The following is a 16402-nucleotide window of genomic DNA, read 5'->3' on the forward strand; positions in this document are numbered from 1 at the left end:
CATGTTTAGATCTCTCAGCCTGGCCAATCCGAGGACGTTAGTTATCCTGTCCCTGTAGCGCATTGCTAGGATTGTCTCTTCCATTCCCATGGGAGCTATGTCTGAGCCGAGGCTTGCCATAACGTAGCAGGATGGTCAAAAATAGAATCCCTGCGATGAGTCCCAAAAATAGTGGAATACCACCAAAGATGGAGTGCACAAAATTAGGAAAGATTCCCAAAATTGCCTGGAAGGGTGTTAGTAGTCCTGTAAAGACTGTCTTAAATATGCCTGGGATGCTTGTTGCACTAGACATGTTAAGGAGTTGGCTAAACATTTCTACGAAATGCACGGGGCAATTTGTTGATAAAAGGTCATGGACCTCAGTAGCCGTCCTTGCGACTAGAAGATCATACGTCTCTTTAGATGACGTTATAGGCACTGTTGTCTGTAAAAGCACAGATTTCATTTTGCTTAATGTATCAATTCGTATAGAATAGAGATTCAGACGAGGCCAGAGGGGAGTCACTATGTCTGGAGGCCCGCTCGGGAATAATGCTTGCATACAACATTTGACCATGGACGTTACTTGTACTAGATAACTTTTTCCTGGCGCGAGGCCACAGCACCTGTGATCCGTTCTAAGAATATAACTCCCGTTTGCGAGTTGCATAAAGAAGGGCTCTATCTGAGTTGCAGGTGTGACTAGCTGGTGGCATGAGAGGTTGTTTGAATTTCCATCACATGCTCCGTGTAAATTAATACCCTGACACAAAAGTATACCGCTTAGTGAGTGTTTACAGTTGTCACCACTAAGAAATACATTTTTGTCGCTGTCACTATAGCAAGAATGAGTGTATGGTAATTTCCATTCGGATTTAATATATCCCTTACCCAATTGTTCATATTGGCCAGCAGGTATGTACTCAAGGCATTTATGAAATCGGAAAGTTGTTATCGGAATTGTGATAATTCCGTGTATTATCCATTCAATGACAGGACTCTCTGACATTGTCAATGGTAATCTCTCGAGTTTCTCGATGCTCAAGATTGTATAGTCTGCTCCTTTCTGTGCCAAACTGATCTGTTTATCAGTAAGGTTAAAAATGGAAAATAATGACGTTGTGTTGATTAAACGCCAAGGCACATAGCCTGAACGAAGATTTTGCAGCGTCCAGCCTAATTCTATAATAGAGCGTAATTGAGACTGGCCATGTCGTAACATTAGCAAATCCCTGTCTATCACATCAAAGGCAGAGGATACAATATTGTCCAAAGAATATATTCTGGAAGACAGAGTCATTAACCCATTGTCTACTACAGAAAGTGTTTTCTCCAAATTAATACGATCAATTTCTCGTATTTTTTCAGCAGTTTCAATTTGCTTTACTTTCCAAGCCTCGTTGTAAGCAGCATAGATACTGGTCGCTATGAAACGCTTTTGACGCTGTTTGCGTGGTCCAAGAATGAAATCGCGCAAATCAGCACCATCTTTTAATAAAGACAAGTGTTGCTTAATTTCAGCCAGTGTGGATGTAGTTAGCCATTCAAGGCAGAGTTTCCCTACACTGTATGTTGTTATAATCCCTGGATGTTGTCTCTGGGAGTATCTAGGGTCTAATCTGGTCATTTTCAACCCCTGTGTTTTATTCAGGAACCTATCTTGACAGCTATTTGTGTCTGTAGGCCAGATTAACCACTTTTTCCAATCAGGATGTGTTCTGTTGAAATGTAAAATTTGTGACACGTCTAATTCAATATCAGCTGTTGTATTTTCAGGTATTGGCTTTGGTATAGACGGTGTTTTCATTTCTTTGTTCTTGGCTAGGCCAAGACAAGATGTTTGGTGTACAGTGTCATTTAAAAATAACATTTGTTCTGGTATCATGCAGGTTCTAAATAGTGCTTCTATGCCTTGCACCTGCCAATCTTTTGTACCCCAAATTGTTTTCGTTTCAATATTATTTTTCCAATAATCAAAACCAAATGTCATCATTTTGTCATAAAATGCTTCTGAATATATCAATTTAGAATTTGTCAGCATTGTTTTCATTCCTGTTTTATCTAACAGTTTGTAATAAAACGTTTCTGCATCACTGGTGTTAAACCCTGAGAAGTATTTGAATTTCTCAAAAAATGCTTTAGAACTGCTTTTAGGTGGTGTAGCACAATGTTCCCATTGATTATACATAAAAACATTTCTAGGCTGTGCAGATTTATGCAAGTAATGATCCCCATAGTGGGTATAACAGAATAACTGCTCATAACTAGATGAACCTTGTAAATAATCATGATCTGTGAATCTAGCTGACATTACTAAATCAGACATCATGTCATTAATACTGTTAAAGTCCCAATCATCAGAGAACGTACTAGGTGTCACAAAGTCACTTAAGGAAACCTTTAGTTGATGAGGATACTTCAGGATTTCGACCGGACCATAGATCTCATAGTCTGTTTTCTCCCATACTACCCCACCAGGTATTGGAATTGCTGTGACATTTACTGTTGACAGTTCTCTTTTATTCACGTGGGATGATCTGTGTGGTTTCAGGACTAGGTTGATGTTCTGACTTGCTGTGTCCATTGTAATATATTTTCCCTCAATGAATTTTCCCAAACACAGTACCATGATGAGCCAAAGCAGGAGGAAAAATACACCTAGACCGAACCAGAACTCTAGCCAAGGGGAAACAAGGTAGATTTCCTTCAGTTGATGAAAGAGTTCCGTTGCTTTTTCTTTAAAAGACTTTTTTGTTTCTGGCATCACTTCGGGGTCATTTAAATCTTCAGAGAAGTTGTCGAAGTTGATGAAATAACCAGAGGCAGTTCTGTCAATTGATGGGAGTGTTCTTTCAATCTGTCTCTCGGTAGCACTTTCTGATGCCACATTAGTGTAGACTGGTGTTGTTTCTTGACGAACTGTTTCAATCTGTGTTTCAAGAGGCACGAGTTCCATGGCATTATTGCATAGTCCTTCATTGTGCACTGCAGGCTGATCGAATGTGATTAGTCTTTCAGTTTGAACCTCTTGGATTGTTGCAAGTTTGGGTATTCTGTTGTTTCTTGGGAGTCCACTGGGCCTACTGTTGATTATAGGCCACATGATTGTGGTTTTACCAGGTCGATGGACACGACTCTGTTCTCCTTTTTACCAGCAAGGGGCGGTAGCACAACTGATCTTGTTCCGGTGACTGCCAAGACAGGTACTGCTTTTCTGTAAGAAGGCCCAAATTCCTTCTTCACCGCGATCTTTTCTCTGACTAGATCCCCAATCTTTGGAATCCAGACAGGCCTTGCTGGGGCTGTTGCGGGTGGTGCCTCGTCAGTGGTACTTGGCTGTTGCTTTAACTTTATGTTGCTTAATGATTTTCTTGTTTCATTCAGTTCCTGTAAAACAGCCAAACGGTCTTTTACTTCAAACTGCTTTGTTTCTGCTTGTACCACTGACATCTGACTATCGAGGTCCTGAACGTTCATTCTAATTCCGAACAATAGTTCGTATGGGCTGAAACCTTTTAGAGAATTTCTTGGCATGTTGTTAAGACTAGTCTGGACACTTATTAAATGTTTGACCCACCCAGCGCCTGAACCTAATACCTTCGCTGTTATAGATTGCTTTATGTCCCGGTTTTTTCTTTCTATCACACTTGTGCGACGGACAAGAATACCACAACCCAATTCCCATGCTAGCCCTGGCCTCCTCATAAGCTCGAGAGCTGAAAGCAGGACCCTGGTCAGAATGGAACGTGGTAATTGCGTATATGCCGATATGGACTCGCAAATCTTTTATAACCGTTCTAGCGTCAGCCGAGCGCTGGGGGCCTCATTTTTTTAAGTGCTTTTCGCCTTAACTGTTAATAGGACGCAGGGTGGGGTGTAGGCAGCGTTACGCTCTTTCTGACTGGTAGCCGGTAGCAAGGTTCCTTACTGCGATCCCTATTACAGTTTTCACAGTTGTTTGCATATATTTGGTGTTCTACACTCATTCCCGGCCACCAGAATACTGATTGTAATTCAGTCAGTGATTCCTTGATTTCTCTGTGCCGTAGACCCAAACCCATGTGTGCGTCTGCTATTAAAAATATTCTCCTGTTCGTGTTTGGAATTACTCTATCCCCCACTCCAGGGATTCGAGCAAAAGGAACGGAGTTTGCATCGATTATGTATGCATAATTGAGTGGATAGTTTACGGGTAATGCTGCACAGTCGCCTTTTACGGTCGTTTTTACTGCTAGCATGGTTTCCCCGTCTATGTACTTATCTGTACGCTTTTTTGTGGCTACGGAAGCCGGGTTAGTTGCTTCCGCTGTGGCTGTATTAGCCAATGAATTCCCTGCAACGTGAACGCCATCACGTTGAAGACTCTGTGCGTGAATCACGTGAGTCTTTTGTAGTTCTTTGTGTAAAAGAGCTACCTCGTTCCAGAGCTTTTTATGCTTTATTGTGGCACCTGTGTCATCTTTGTAGTCGTTTTCGATCCAACTCTGCAGCTTATTGTTGTAAGAGTTGACGCAAAAATGAGAATCGCACACGATAAGTGTGGGGAATTCGCGTTCTGCATTTTCGAGCGCCATCTTTAAAGATCTGATTTCAGTTCTTTGAACCGAACAGTACTTTACTGATTCAGTTTTTGTTACTTTTGGTCTGAATTTACCGCACAGCCAACAACCTTTAATGATCGCACATGCTGCATTGTAGGATTTACTCTCTACATTAAAATGCTGTACAAAGCTATCTGTATAGATTATACAGGCGTATTGTGGGAGAGGCAGAATTTCGATTGGCAGAGGATATTCTTCTTCATATTCTAAATCATTCAGTTCTTCAAATTGCGGGGCGAAATAGTATTTCACATCTTCCGTTCCTAGAGAATCTATACACTGTATCCATTTCGGATCCAGTGACACTGTAGGCAGGTTTACTGGGCTGAATAGCGCCTCGAAGGCGGATTCCGCTGTAAGGATATTAATCCGTTTACCGTGTGCTAGTTCTCTTTCATTTGCTAATGCGATTTGCACTGCGTTCACAGTTTTTTCTGTGTGACTGAATGCTTTTTCAGCTTGTGTGTACAAGTGAGATTTAATTGAAATGGGTACCTTTTCTCCCTCATTAGAGGTTAGGTACGTGAATCCGCATCTTCCTGGGATGACTCGGATTACAAGATCGATCGTGTTGTCACGTGTATCTAATTTTGTTTTTGCTAACATGTCTGTTTGCAGTGATCTCAAAATTTCTGTGTGTTTTTGAGTCCAATTGATTTGTTTTAAATCAGGTTTTATTAGTTCGTAGAGAGGTTTAACCCTCTCTGCGTAATTTAGTATGTAAGTTCTTCCGAAATTCAGAAAACCTAGTATGGATTGTAAATTCTTCAGCGTTTTTGGAGCTTGGAATACAGCGCACTTCTCTAAGAAGTTGTCCGCTAGGCTTTTCCCTTCACTTGATAATTCGTACCCTAAGAACAGTACTGTCAGATGGGCAATTCGAGACTTTTTAAAGTTGAATTTGTAACCCTCTGCTGCGAACCCAAGTATAATGGTGTTCACTCTTTTCAAGTGAGTATCCAAGTCGTCGTCTGTGAGATAAATATCATCTACGTAAGATAATGCTTCATCATCATAGATTTGTAGTAACTCTGTTACCCTAGCTGAGAATAGTCCTGGGCTGTTCTTGAACCCCTGTGGGAGTTGACAGAATTTTTTCTGCGACCCAAATGCGGAGAAAGCGGTCAAGTATCTGCTTTCTGGTGCAATGTTTTGACAAAAGAAACCATTAGAAATGTCTAATGTCGTTTTATATTTTTTCCTAACTATATTATTCATTAGGGCTGCACTATGCGAGTTTTGTACTGCAAAAGTTTTGCAACATGTATTAAGGTGTCTGTAGTCCAAAACTAGACGATATGAATTGTCTGGCTTGGAGACAGGAAACAAAGGATTGTTCATTTGAGAGGTGCATGTTTCAATCACCCCCTGGTACTCAAGTTGATCTAAGATCTCCCTGACCTGTTTTTTAGCTTCTTGCTTTATGGGATACTGCCGTTGGGCAGTTGGTTCACTTTTTAGTTGGATTTTGTGAGGCGTAGAATCCTCATCCCATCCTACATGATTTTTATACAATGCAGGTGCCTGGGCTACTGCCCATTTCCTTGCATATGTATATTTTTTATGAATCGGTATGTGATTCGAGAAGGCAGGCATAATCACTTCTTCGCCACGAGGGCACTCCCTGACAAACTCTGGGGGCCAATCTTTTTCAGCTAACAGAATATCATAGCCTTTTGAGAGCTTATCCCAAAATAGACCTCTTATTTTCCTAGTCTTATCACCCTCTATACGCAATGTTATTTCGTATATTTTATGGGGCTCGCTAAGTCTGGCGTCGGCAGTTTCAACCTGAATGAATTCATTCGTGTCCACTGTCTCCAGATGACTCATCAAGATCTTGCGCGCTATACTGATTTCTGCTGCACTGTCCAACATTGTCAATGCCCACTCCCCGTTTTTCAACTGTGTCCTCAGTATTTTCGGCATGGTTGATTACTCTAATACTGGCTACCTTCTTTTTCTGAAATTGAGATTTCTTATTTTGAGCAGGTTCCTTGTCTTTGGACTTGGTGTGCTCTCCTGGGTCTGACCGTCCTCTTCTTTCCGAATTCTGTGGAAAAGATCGAGAGGGACGTGTATCAATACTTTGATATCTATCAGGTTTTTTTATATTATCCCTATTTCTAAGGTTATATCTTTTCTCAGAGGGCTCCCGTTGGGGAGACTGGCGTTCTCGAGTCGGAGTTCTTTCCCTCCGTCGAGGAGACCTTCCTCTGGACTGGAAAACTTTTTCCTTGGGAGTGGATTGTTTATTTCCATCCCAGCTCTTTTTAGGAGTGTTTGAATTATTTTTAATAAATAATTTTTCAGGATTTTCGAGCAGTTGGGGCTTTACTGGTTTCCCACCCAAGCTGTCTCTACCTAATTCTTCATAGCATTTTTCTATGATTTTTGCAAGCTCAACAGGATCTTTTATATCTGTTTCCCTCAACTTCTGGCGAATCGCCACAGATGCTGCTTCTCCCTTTACGTTGGCTAATAATATAGCCGTGACCTGCTTGAAGTCTTTCAGTAATTTCATACCTAGATTTAAAGCGGGCTCTGGACCGAATTCATTTTGAATCTGTTTTAGCACGTCTGGTATTACCACCATAGACGGAACACCGTGTGTTTTTGTGTAAATGGAAGCAAAGACTGTACCCCAAGTGTCACAGTCCTCCACGTGTGGTGCGATTCCCATAGGAAGGCAGATGGTCAAGATTCTGTGTTTCTCAATAGGGGTAGTATCAGGAAATACTGCCTCTATTTGAGTGATTTTCTGGGCTAACCAGAAAGGAATTTGTTCCCGTTTTACGGGTGTTTTACCAAGACATGACTGTATGTTCTGTGGTGTAATTTTATTTGTGTTCCCCTGATGAGGGGTCAGCTGTGGTGTATTAACAGCTGGCTGGACTGTTGCAGTCCGTATTACATATTGGACTAATTGCCTATGTATTTTTATTAATGTGTTTAGCTGTTCTAACAGCTCTTCTCTAGACATTCTTGTAATGTCAGGATGTGGTGTGTAGCTGGCTAGAACCGGCCACGTGGCTCCTGGTCTACCTAGTGGACCGAGCCTAGTTATGTGATCATTGTGTTTTAGGGCGCCATTAAACCAGAGCAGGTGCTCTTGAAATTTAAGTGGAATTTCAACCTCCTCGAAAGGGGCGTACTCATCCGGAGGTTCCTCTATTTTGTAATAGTGAAACTCTTGTGTTATAGCGTTTACCGCTGGAAAGTTTATCCATGAATAGAATACCTCTGTCTGCCGATACTCGTGAGCCTCTATCACGAAAATTACTGTACCACCTTGAGGTGGCAGTCCGTTTTCTATAAGTTTTAAAGTTATAGATCTTCTTAACTGGACCGGGATGATAATAGCACCCGGGTCTGTGTATTCGGGACCTTGCTGAGTCGCATCTGCTGCGGCCCCAGGGGCTCCGTTTTCTCCTGGCATTGTAAAAAATGCGAGGTTTGCAGAGTAGGTCTCCAAGGAGACAAAGATTAGATGCACAATATTTTGGAACACTGTATCCTTCAACGTTGAATAAACCAGAGCTTTACATAGGAATCTCTTCCTACTAAGGTCGGGCGGATTTTAACCTTTCACCCACTCCAGACGTCTATTGGAGTATTTACGGGCGAAAGGGGTGTGAAATATGCATGACTGAGTTACTCTACAAGTCTTGCGTTAGTTTATCGCCTTACCAAACGTTTGGGCGCCATGTAGTGTAGTTCCTAGTTTCCCACTAGGCCCTGCGCATTGGAATAACATAAACAGTAGTATCGACGTGGAACTGGCTATATTCCAGGCCTCCACTGACTATGCTAAACTTAATTGGGTTGTGTTACCAACTAGCTCAGAGGTCACTGGAAACTTTCTTCTCTGCATAGGAAGTGATCAGCTTCCTTGGCACAGACAAGAAGGGATTCAGTTTTCCAACAACCGTGCAACATGACAACTTTGCTCCTCAGATCAAGAGTCGATCTCTAGGGTCGTGTGAAACAATAGACATAGATTTCACTCAGTCAGTCTAGTGCAGTTTACTTTCACGGTATGTAGAGAATAGAGAGACGGGCGTTTATCAATAAAGGGTTAACATTTATTGAACAGTCTTTCTTCTCATACAAGAGAAATGTATTGCCACAATTGCAATAACTGTTATTATAAAAAGTACGTACAGTAAGATAAGGATTGCGAAATAGAACTGTAAAAGCATTGATATGGTTTCTTAGCCATACAATGGTTTAAAAGTAATAAAACATATATACAGTCATATATACATTAGGCTAACATACTCAACTGGTGCTTCTAACTAAGCCTACCCCAGTGTGCCTGACCTAAGCCTAACACGTGAGAAGGGGGAGTAAGTAAGTAGCTTAAGTTAAGTTGGTTTTGCCAAGGTTTGTTTCAAGAATTCTCGTCTAAGGGTTTAGTCAACACCATACCTCTGAATAGAATGATGGAGGATTGGTATCTCCTTCAGGGGTCTCTCTCGATATCCCAGTCACCCGCGAGGGTAAACTGGAAGCGCCGGGACTGGATTTCTCTGCACGAGAAATGCAGCGGCTTCTCTCAGCGCGTCGAGGAAGGAGGGGGGACAGCGTCCGCGGGCAGCTGGGCTGGATGTCTTCGCAGAGGACGGCTGCTCGGCTCCTCAAGCGTACTGAACCATAGTTCGCGCTGTAGCGGCGATAATGGTAATCAGTAGCTTCACCACCACAGGATAGCAGGCTGCAGCGACAGAGTGCTAGTTTTTACCAACACGGGGTCATGCAGGCAGCTGGCATCAGCAACAGGTTCGCTCACAGCTAACAGCTCACAGCTTCGCATTGCTTAAGGCAACGTTGGTAATATTTATACCTGACAGGTGCCGGGTTTGACGCAAGTTTGCTGGACATAAGACGTCAATTAAAGATGTCACTAGGAAGTGACAGTTATCAGTTGCTCATTAGAGTTCCATTACTAATCAAAACATAGCAAGCGGGGATTTCCAGGTTTGCTAAGTTTTTATCTTGTTGAAGAACTCGGAGTGTTATCTAGGAATATCAGATAGTGGCTGCTGCTCTGTCATTGCACTAATTGGTCGCAAAGGAAGTAGCAGAGAGTCATGCTGGAATGTGGCTCTGTTCGTGTGAGGCCAGAGATGACTTTTCAGAAAATCGCACTTGAACGGTTATGCCAATATAGGGAATAAATGGATTTATAGCCGAATAGGGGCATAAGGTCACAGTATCGATCAGGAACCTAGATAAGCACGCAACACTAGCCAGAGGAGGACAGCTTCTTGTCAGTGCGTCAGCTGGAGAGTCGGCTTCCTTCGGCACTTGCTGTAGCAAGCTCCGTCGGGCAAGTAGGTAGTCAACTGCACCGAACCACACCGTGCTTTGCTATAGCAAGTGAAGGTATATTTATTCCTTGAAGGTGTTTGGGAATGCCAGTATTGACATAAGAGTCAGGCATATGAACGTCATGGATTAACCCCGAAGGAATAGTTGTTCATGCATAATAATGAGTTCCTTGGAGAAATCAATATCCAGGCTAGGGGAAGTCCCTTCTGCTTAAGAGTCTGGTTTTCCAAGAAAATCGTTGTGACGTTGATGAACGGATAGAAATAGCCATGCTACTAGCCATGCCTGTATTTGGGTAGCATAGGCTATGCCTAAATAAGGACTTGATTTCTATGCCTATATAAGGGCAACATGGATTGTACCTATATAATGGCATGAATCGGGAAAATTCATTTGGAATCTAAAACGGCATACAACAATATCTTTAGGGAGGGCGTAGCGATCTAGTCTGTTTGTTTGCACCGCACTTTGCCCCTTAGCGCCAGCTGCTTTATTCTTTTCCGTTGCCATTTGGGCGATTTGCTGACAGTGCCTTATGGTATTCACCCTTGCGTCTGGGCGTGTATGGGAACACTTGTGTCGTGACAGTAGGAGTAGGACACCACCTGTCTGTCACCAGGTGGATCTGAACAATGACGAAGTCTGTGTCTGCGGCCTAGGCACACGGGTCCCACCGGATATCCTAACAGGCGTGCAGGCGGCAGTGAAGGAAGTGAATTCATGAAAGTTGGGATCTCCTGGGTGTCCCACCACCCTCCTCCAACTTCAATATGGCCACCCAGAAGGCAATGAGAGGCCCTAGGGCCAGGAGTGGTTTATTTCCCCACAAGCAGGCCCACAGAGCAATGGGGCTGTCAGTAGTCAACCCCACGCCGTCCACTGCTGGAACGATGTGTGCTGCGTGGGTTAGTTCTTGTCCCAAAGTCCTGTTGGGCCTCTGCGGGGGTTCAGAGCTCCCTCAGTGAGTCTAGTGGCTGGGGGGGGACTAGTTGCCGAATCACTCTGCTGAAGTCACACTCTGCCCCCCCCTGTGATTCCACCCCACCGCACTTTCCTCTGGAGTCGGCCGACTGATTCCTTGCTTGTCTCCACAGTCGGGTTCCGCAGTCGAGTCAGCGTCAGCGTTTCAGTGCCGAGGCCGTGCTATAAAGGGAGCAGCTGGGCTGGCACAGATGCAGGGGCTCCAACAGCGCTCCGCGAACCAGTTCAATGCTAACAGAGCTTTACTGCTGCGGCACCTCCTGGAGTCTTCGGACGCGCTCTCATTTGCCACGCTGCAGCGAGGTTCCCAAATCGAGGCCGCGGCTTCACTGATTGCGTAGGCCCACCTCTTCCGTGGCTAAATACACTGGGTGCAAGAGGCTCTGTGCAGCAGGAGACAGCTGTGGAGGTTCCGCTAGCGCTCCAGGGCGCTCACCCACTACTGGGGTCCAGGATTGATATTCAGGATAGCCAGGGGAGGAAAAGGGCTCACGGAACAACTAGCTCAGGCGGCCATTTCGTTTCGGGTCGTGGCCACAAACCCCTACAGCTGACTTGTTAAGCTCAGAAGCAAACATAAATTGACCCACTGTGCCAGTCAGGTGAATATCTGGTCAGGAGATCAGTTTTAAATGTAAACAATCCAAACCTTGGGGGACTTCTTGAGATTGTACTACTGAAGACAGAGGCTAAGATTATAGAAGTACAAGATTATTATGGGCAAAATCTCAAAGACCAAACTTTTGAAAGGTAAATGCATATAGAAGACATATAGATATATTATTCCACATCTATGTATCTTGAAGATATACATACATATTATCAAGGTACATATGTGTGGAGTTAGGTATAGAAAATCGATACTTAGGTTTCAAACTTGTAATCAAAATCTTGTCCTCGATATATGTATACTTCTCGATTCTAGCTTCAATATTCAGGGGGCATACCCTTCACCAAAATAAAAGAAGCATCCATTAGCGAATGATATAGCTAAAAAAGTGGACAACATTTGCGAATCAGGGTAGCTTTGAGCTTGCAAACAAAATCTGCATATGTGTTTTTCTAAGACATACATGACTGCATGCAATCGTGCTTGCTGCAGACAATGCTTGCATTAATAACAGAAAAAGCAGCACACCAGACCATAAAGTAAGCCCCAAATAGCCAAAAAGTGTCCCACACACCAACCTCTCAGACCAGCCCTTTGGGCACTGCGGATTGCCCTGTATGCCAGTCTGACCCAGCCATTCTTGAAATAAATTCTGCATGTAGTGTTTTGCGAGTTAACAATGACAGAACATTTTTGGCTACTGATGAACTCCGTAGAGCTATGACAAAATGAATAGATTGTTTTGCAGTGAAGACAGCTTTAGAATGTTGAGTTTGCAGGTACACACAGAAGAAAAAAGATATGTGATAAGAAGCTCTGTGTGTGGCATAGTAGTTTATGGGTACCCCTGCTGGAAAGACGCTACAAAATGGTGACGAGGATGGGATAAGTAGCCTGAAGATTGACAGTGCTAACGCCAGGGGACTCCAATCCCCAACATCCTTTGGGGCAGGAGCCGCCACCACGACCTCTGCCCTAACGTTTGCGCCAGGAGGTGCATAAAGGGGCGCACGGTCTCCTGGAGCAGGACACCAGCTTACACCAGGGAACTCCAATCCCTAATATCCTTCGTGGCAGGAGCCGCCACTGAGACCTCTGCCTTAGTGTTCGCGCCCGGAGGCGCATAAATGGGCACAGAGTCTCTCGCAGCGCAGGACACCAGCTAACACCAGAGGACTCCAATCCCAACATATTTCGCAGCAGGAGCCGCCACTGTGACCTCTGCCCTAGCATTCGCGCCCAGAGCAGCAAAAGGGGGACAAAGTCTCCTGCAGCGCGGGACTCCAGCTAATGCCAGGGGAATCTAATCCACAACATCCTTCGTGGCAAGAGCGCCACCACAACCTCTGCCCTGGCGTTCACGCCCGGAGGTGCATAAAGGGGCACACAGTCTCCCGCAGCGCGGGGCACCAGCTAATGTCAGGGGACTCCAATCCCCAACATCCTTCGCGCTGGAGCTGCCACTGCGACCTCTGCCCTAGCGTTCACGCCTGGAGGTGCCTAAAGGGGCACACAGTCTCCCGCAGCGCGGGACACCAGCTAATGCCAGGAGACTCGAATCCCCAACATCCTTTGCGCAGGAGCTGCCTCTGCGACCTCTACCCTAGCGTTCACGCCCCGAGGCGCATAAAGGGTCACACAGTCTCCCGCAGCGTGGGAAACCAGCTAACGCCAGGGGACCCCAATCCCCAACATCCTTTGCGGCAGGAGCTCCCACTGCGACCTCTGACTTAGCGTTTGCGCCCGGAGGCGCATAAAGGGGCACACAGTCTCCCGCAGCCAATCCAAGGGCGAGCCCGTCTGCGCCGGTCAGAGTCCGAATGAGGCTGGGCTGGGCCCACCCTTTTGGCTCTTGACCAAGCGAGCACGACGGATCATGACACTTCTATGACGGAAGGAAGCCTGGTTACATTGCAAGCAGGCGCGCAACACCCATTGGGCTCACGGGGCTTCAGCCCCCCCCCGTCGTTTGTGTCAGCCCGGGCTGACACAGCTTTGTGGGCTGGCGACCATCTAATTGCAGCTGCACCCGAGTACTTAAAAAGTCTTTAGAAGACCGTTTTCATGTAAATTAGGCTGTTGTTGTGTTTTCACCCCTTCTTACAGCCACTCTGTCTATGGTTGGAAGAATTAGCCCCCCCCCCCCCCCCCCCCCGAAATATTTTTCAGCCCCCCCGAAATTTGTCTCTAGTTGCCCGCCTGATTGCAAGCCAATTTGTCTATAGCTGAGAACCAGAGGAGGAATGTGCCTGGGAATGTGCGCGTCCTACCAACCTGAAGTGAGGTTAACTCACTGAGGCACCAGTTGTAACCCTGTGACCCGTGTGAAACTGAAAATAAGTAACCTGAGGGCACTTGAGATGCAATGACAAAGCAGCTAGCACTCCTCATGCTGTAATAAATGTTATCGACTAGTATTCAGAGAACAGAGCGCGAAGCAGGCTATTCCTCTTACAAGCACCTTAGAGCAAACAACAGTTTTCTCATGGTGGAAACAACTGTGCCACACAGCGGGAGAGCTCTCTATAAGGATCGTTATTTAACTGGCACACAAAGAAATTAGTACATCGCCGCCCCCAACAAGTGGCATCACATTCACCACCGGGTGTAAGCAAAAAGCCTGACTCAGTTTCCACCATAACTTGAAGGTCACGCTGATGAGTAACGCCTCAGGGGCGGCCTTAGGCATGTGCAAGCTGTGCACCTGCACAGGGCCACCAAATCCCAGGGACCACCACGCTAATAAATATCCTTAATTAATAATCCTCTGAGGATGGATACATATTTGTGTGGCGGCCCCTGGCAGGGATTTGGCGGCCTCCGGCTCTGTTCCACTTCCAAACACCCTGACCACCCCCCCCCCCCCCCCCTCTTCACTGGCCTCCGCGGTCCGCCCTGCCCGGATCCCTTCATCTGGGGCCCCCTACCTACGCTCCCTGCCCAGGGCCGCCATGAACTTAGAGCCGCCCCTGAACGCTTGCTTCTCTGTCTTCTGCCTCTACTCCCAAGTCCCCAGATGCAATCTCAAATCCTTTCAACTTTCCCCTAGGAGCGATGGCGTCGTCAAAGTAGAACAGAAGCTCCAATGAGGACCGGCGGCAAATGCATCAGAAGGGAGTGCTTCGGGAACTGTCTCTCCAAGGATAAAATAGAACTAAAAGACCTGCTTCTTCTGGGCCTGCTCTCAGCAAAGGGTGTACGCAACCACACTGGTAAACTGTTACGTGGTGGTTAGCAGAGTTTTTGCTAAAATCTGCGTTCCAAGCGGAGCGCGGAGTGGGCAAATTCCGCTAACTTCTCCAGCAGAACGGGGTTTACCACCCAGCATTATTGGTGATGCACAAATAATAAATATGCGCTGAAAGTCAATTTCCACACCTTATTGATTATGCACTATATAGTTTTATCAGGAAAACTGCATGTCTTTTGCAAATTTAGAGAACATTTCAACAAAAAAAGGTAGTTGACAGTGCCCTACTACACCAGAGCTCCAAAATGCCCCGCTGGGTACATAGCACAACAGTACAACTTTACTTCTAAATGTGCATGAGACATTTGCAACACTTGTTTTTGTATGACTCTGTGATATAACATACATAACATTATTGGCATCACCCCGCCTCTGTTAATTGTTCCAACACCACTGCCTGCGTGTCCTCATTTTAAGCTATCTGGAGCACTAACCATAATTTCTATGGCAAAAAAAACACCATCCTTTTGTTCTATTCTCAAGGAAATGTTTTTGGTTTTACAGCTTTGATCCCATCAAGATGGCTTCAGATGTTCCACGTTTGTCATAAATACAAATGCCAGCACTTTAGTTGTTTATTACACCATTGTGGAAAGCTGTCTCAGCATACACGAGAAGTAACTGACAGACTGCTTCTGGTGTTGAAAGTAGGCTTCAGTCTGCATGTCAGAATGTTTTACCGGAATGGATGAGAAATATATTTAAGAACTCATAGGAAAAATATCCTGATTTTAACTTGCTAGAGCACTAACCATAATTTCAATGAAAAAACAAAGTCTGTCTATTTGCAAATTTCTAAAGGAAATGTTTTATGTTTTACAGCTTTTGATTCCATTAGAAAGGCTTTAGGTCCCCCGTCATGCGGGAGCCGAGAAAAAAGGGCATCTTAAAAGTGTGTTTCCCATATTAATTCCCAAAGGAGCTTTGAACACGACTACAGCCCGAACTGCTGGATGTAATTACACCAAATTTGGCAGGATAATAGATTTTGGTTTGCAGATCACGCTTTTAGTTATCCGGTGTAGATCCATTCAGTAGTTGTTGAGAAATAAATAAGTATATCTGTGACTGACAACTTCGCGAATAATAACAAACTTGTGCAGGGAAATGGAGAGCTCTTATTGGCTGGCAACCCTTCAAACCAGGAAGTGTTGACAGCCGTTTTGGAACTCAGCTTCAGCTGAGTCCCACAAAAAAACTGGAAAAAAAGAAAAGTGGGCAGGTAGGTATACCCTGACCCCCAAGCCTTGGTCTTGGGGATCCCCTACAACCCCACCACACCATACAAGCATTTTTTTTAATTCACTGCAATTTTTGCGAAATAGTTGCGATTATCCTGTGAATGTAAACAAAAAACAAGGCGGACTCCCACGCTTGTTTTAATTGTAGCCTCTGGGTGGGCGAGGTCTCAGGGGTATGTGGGGGTTAATAAAAAATAGAGTGGGCCACACGGGGTCCCCCTTCAAGTGCTCAAAAATGACCTGGACCACCATCTCCCCGCTGCTAATTGCAGTAAGAAGCTGGGGACAGGTGGACCCCCATGGGCCCCTGGGACCACCACCTCCCCGGGGCAACTAATTAAATGCTTGGGAGGAGCTTTGCAGACCCCCTCCACGAGCCCGGAGGAAGGCCACACAGCCCCCG

This window comes from Lissotriton vulgaris, chromosome 9 (assembly GCF_964263255.1).
Source record: "Lissotriton vulgaris chromosome 9, aLisVul1.2, whole genome shotgun sequence".
NCBI classification, from domain to species: Eukaryota; Metazoa; Chordata; class Amphibia; order Caudata; family Salamandridae; genus Lissotriton; species Lissotriton vulgaris.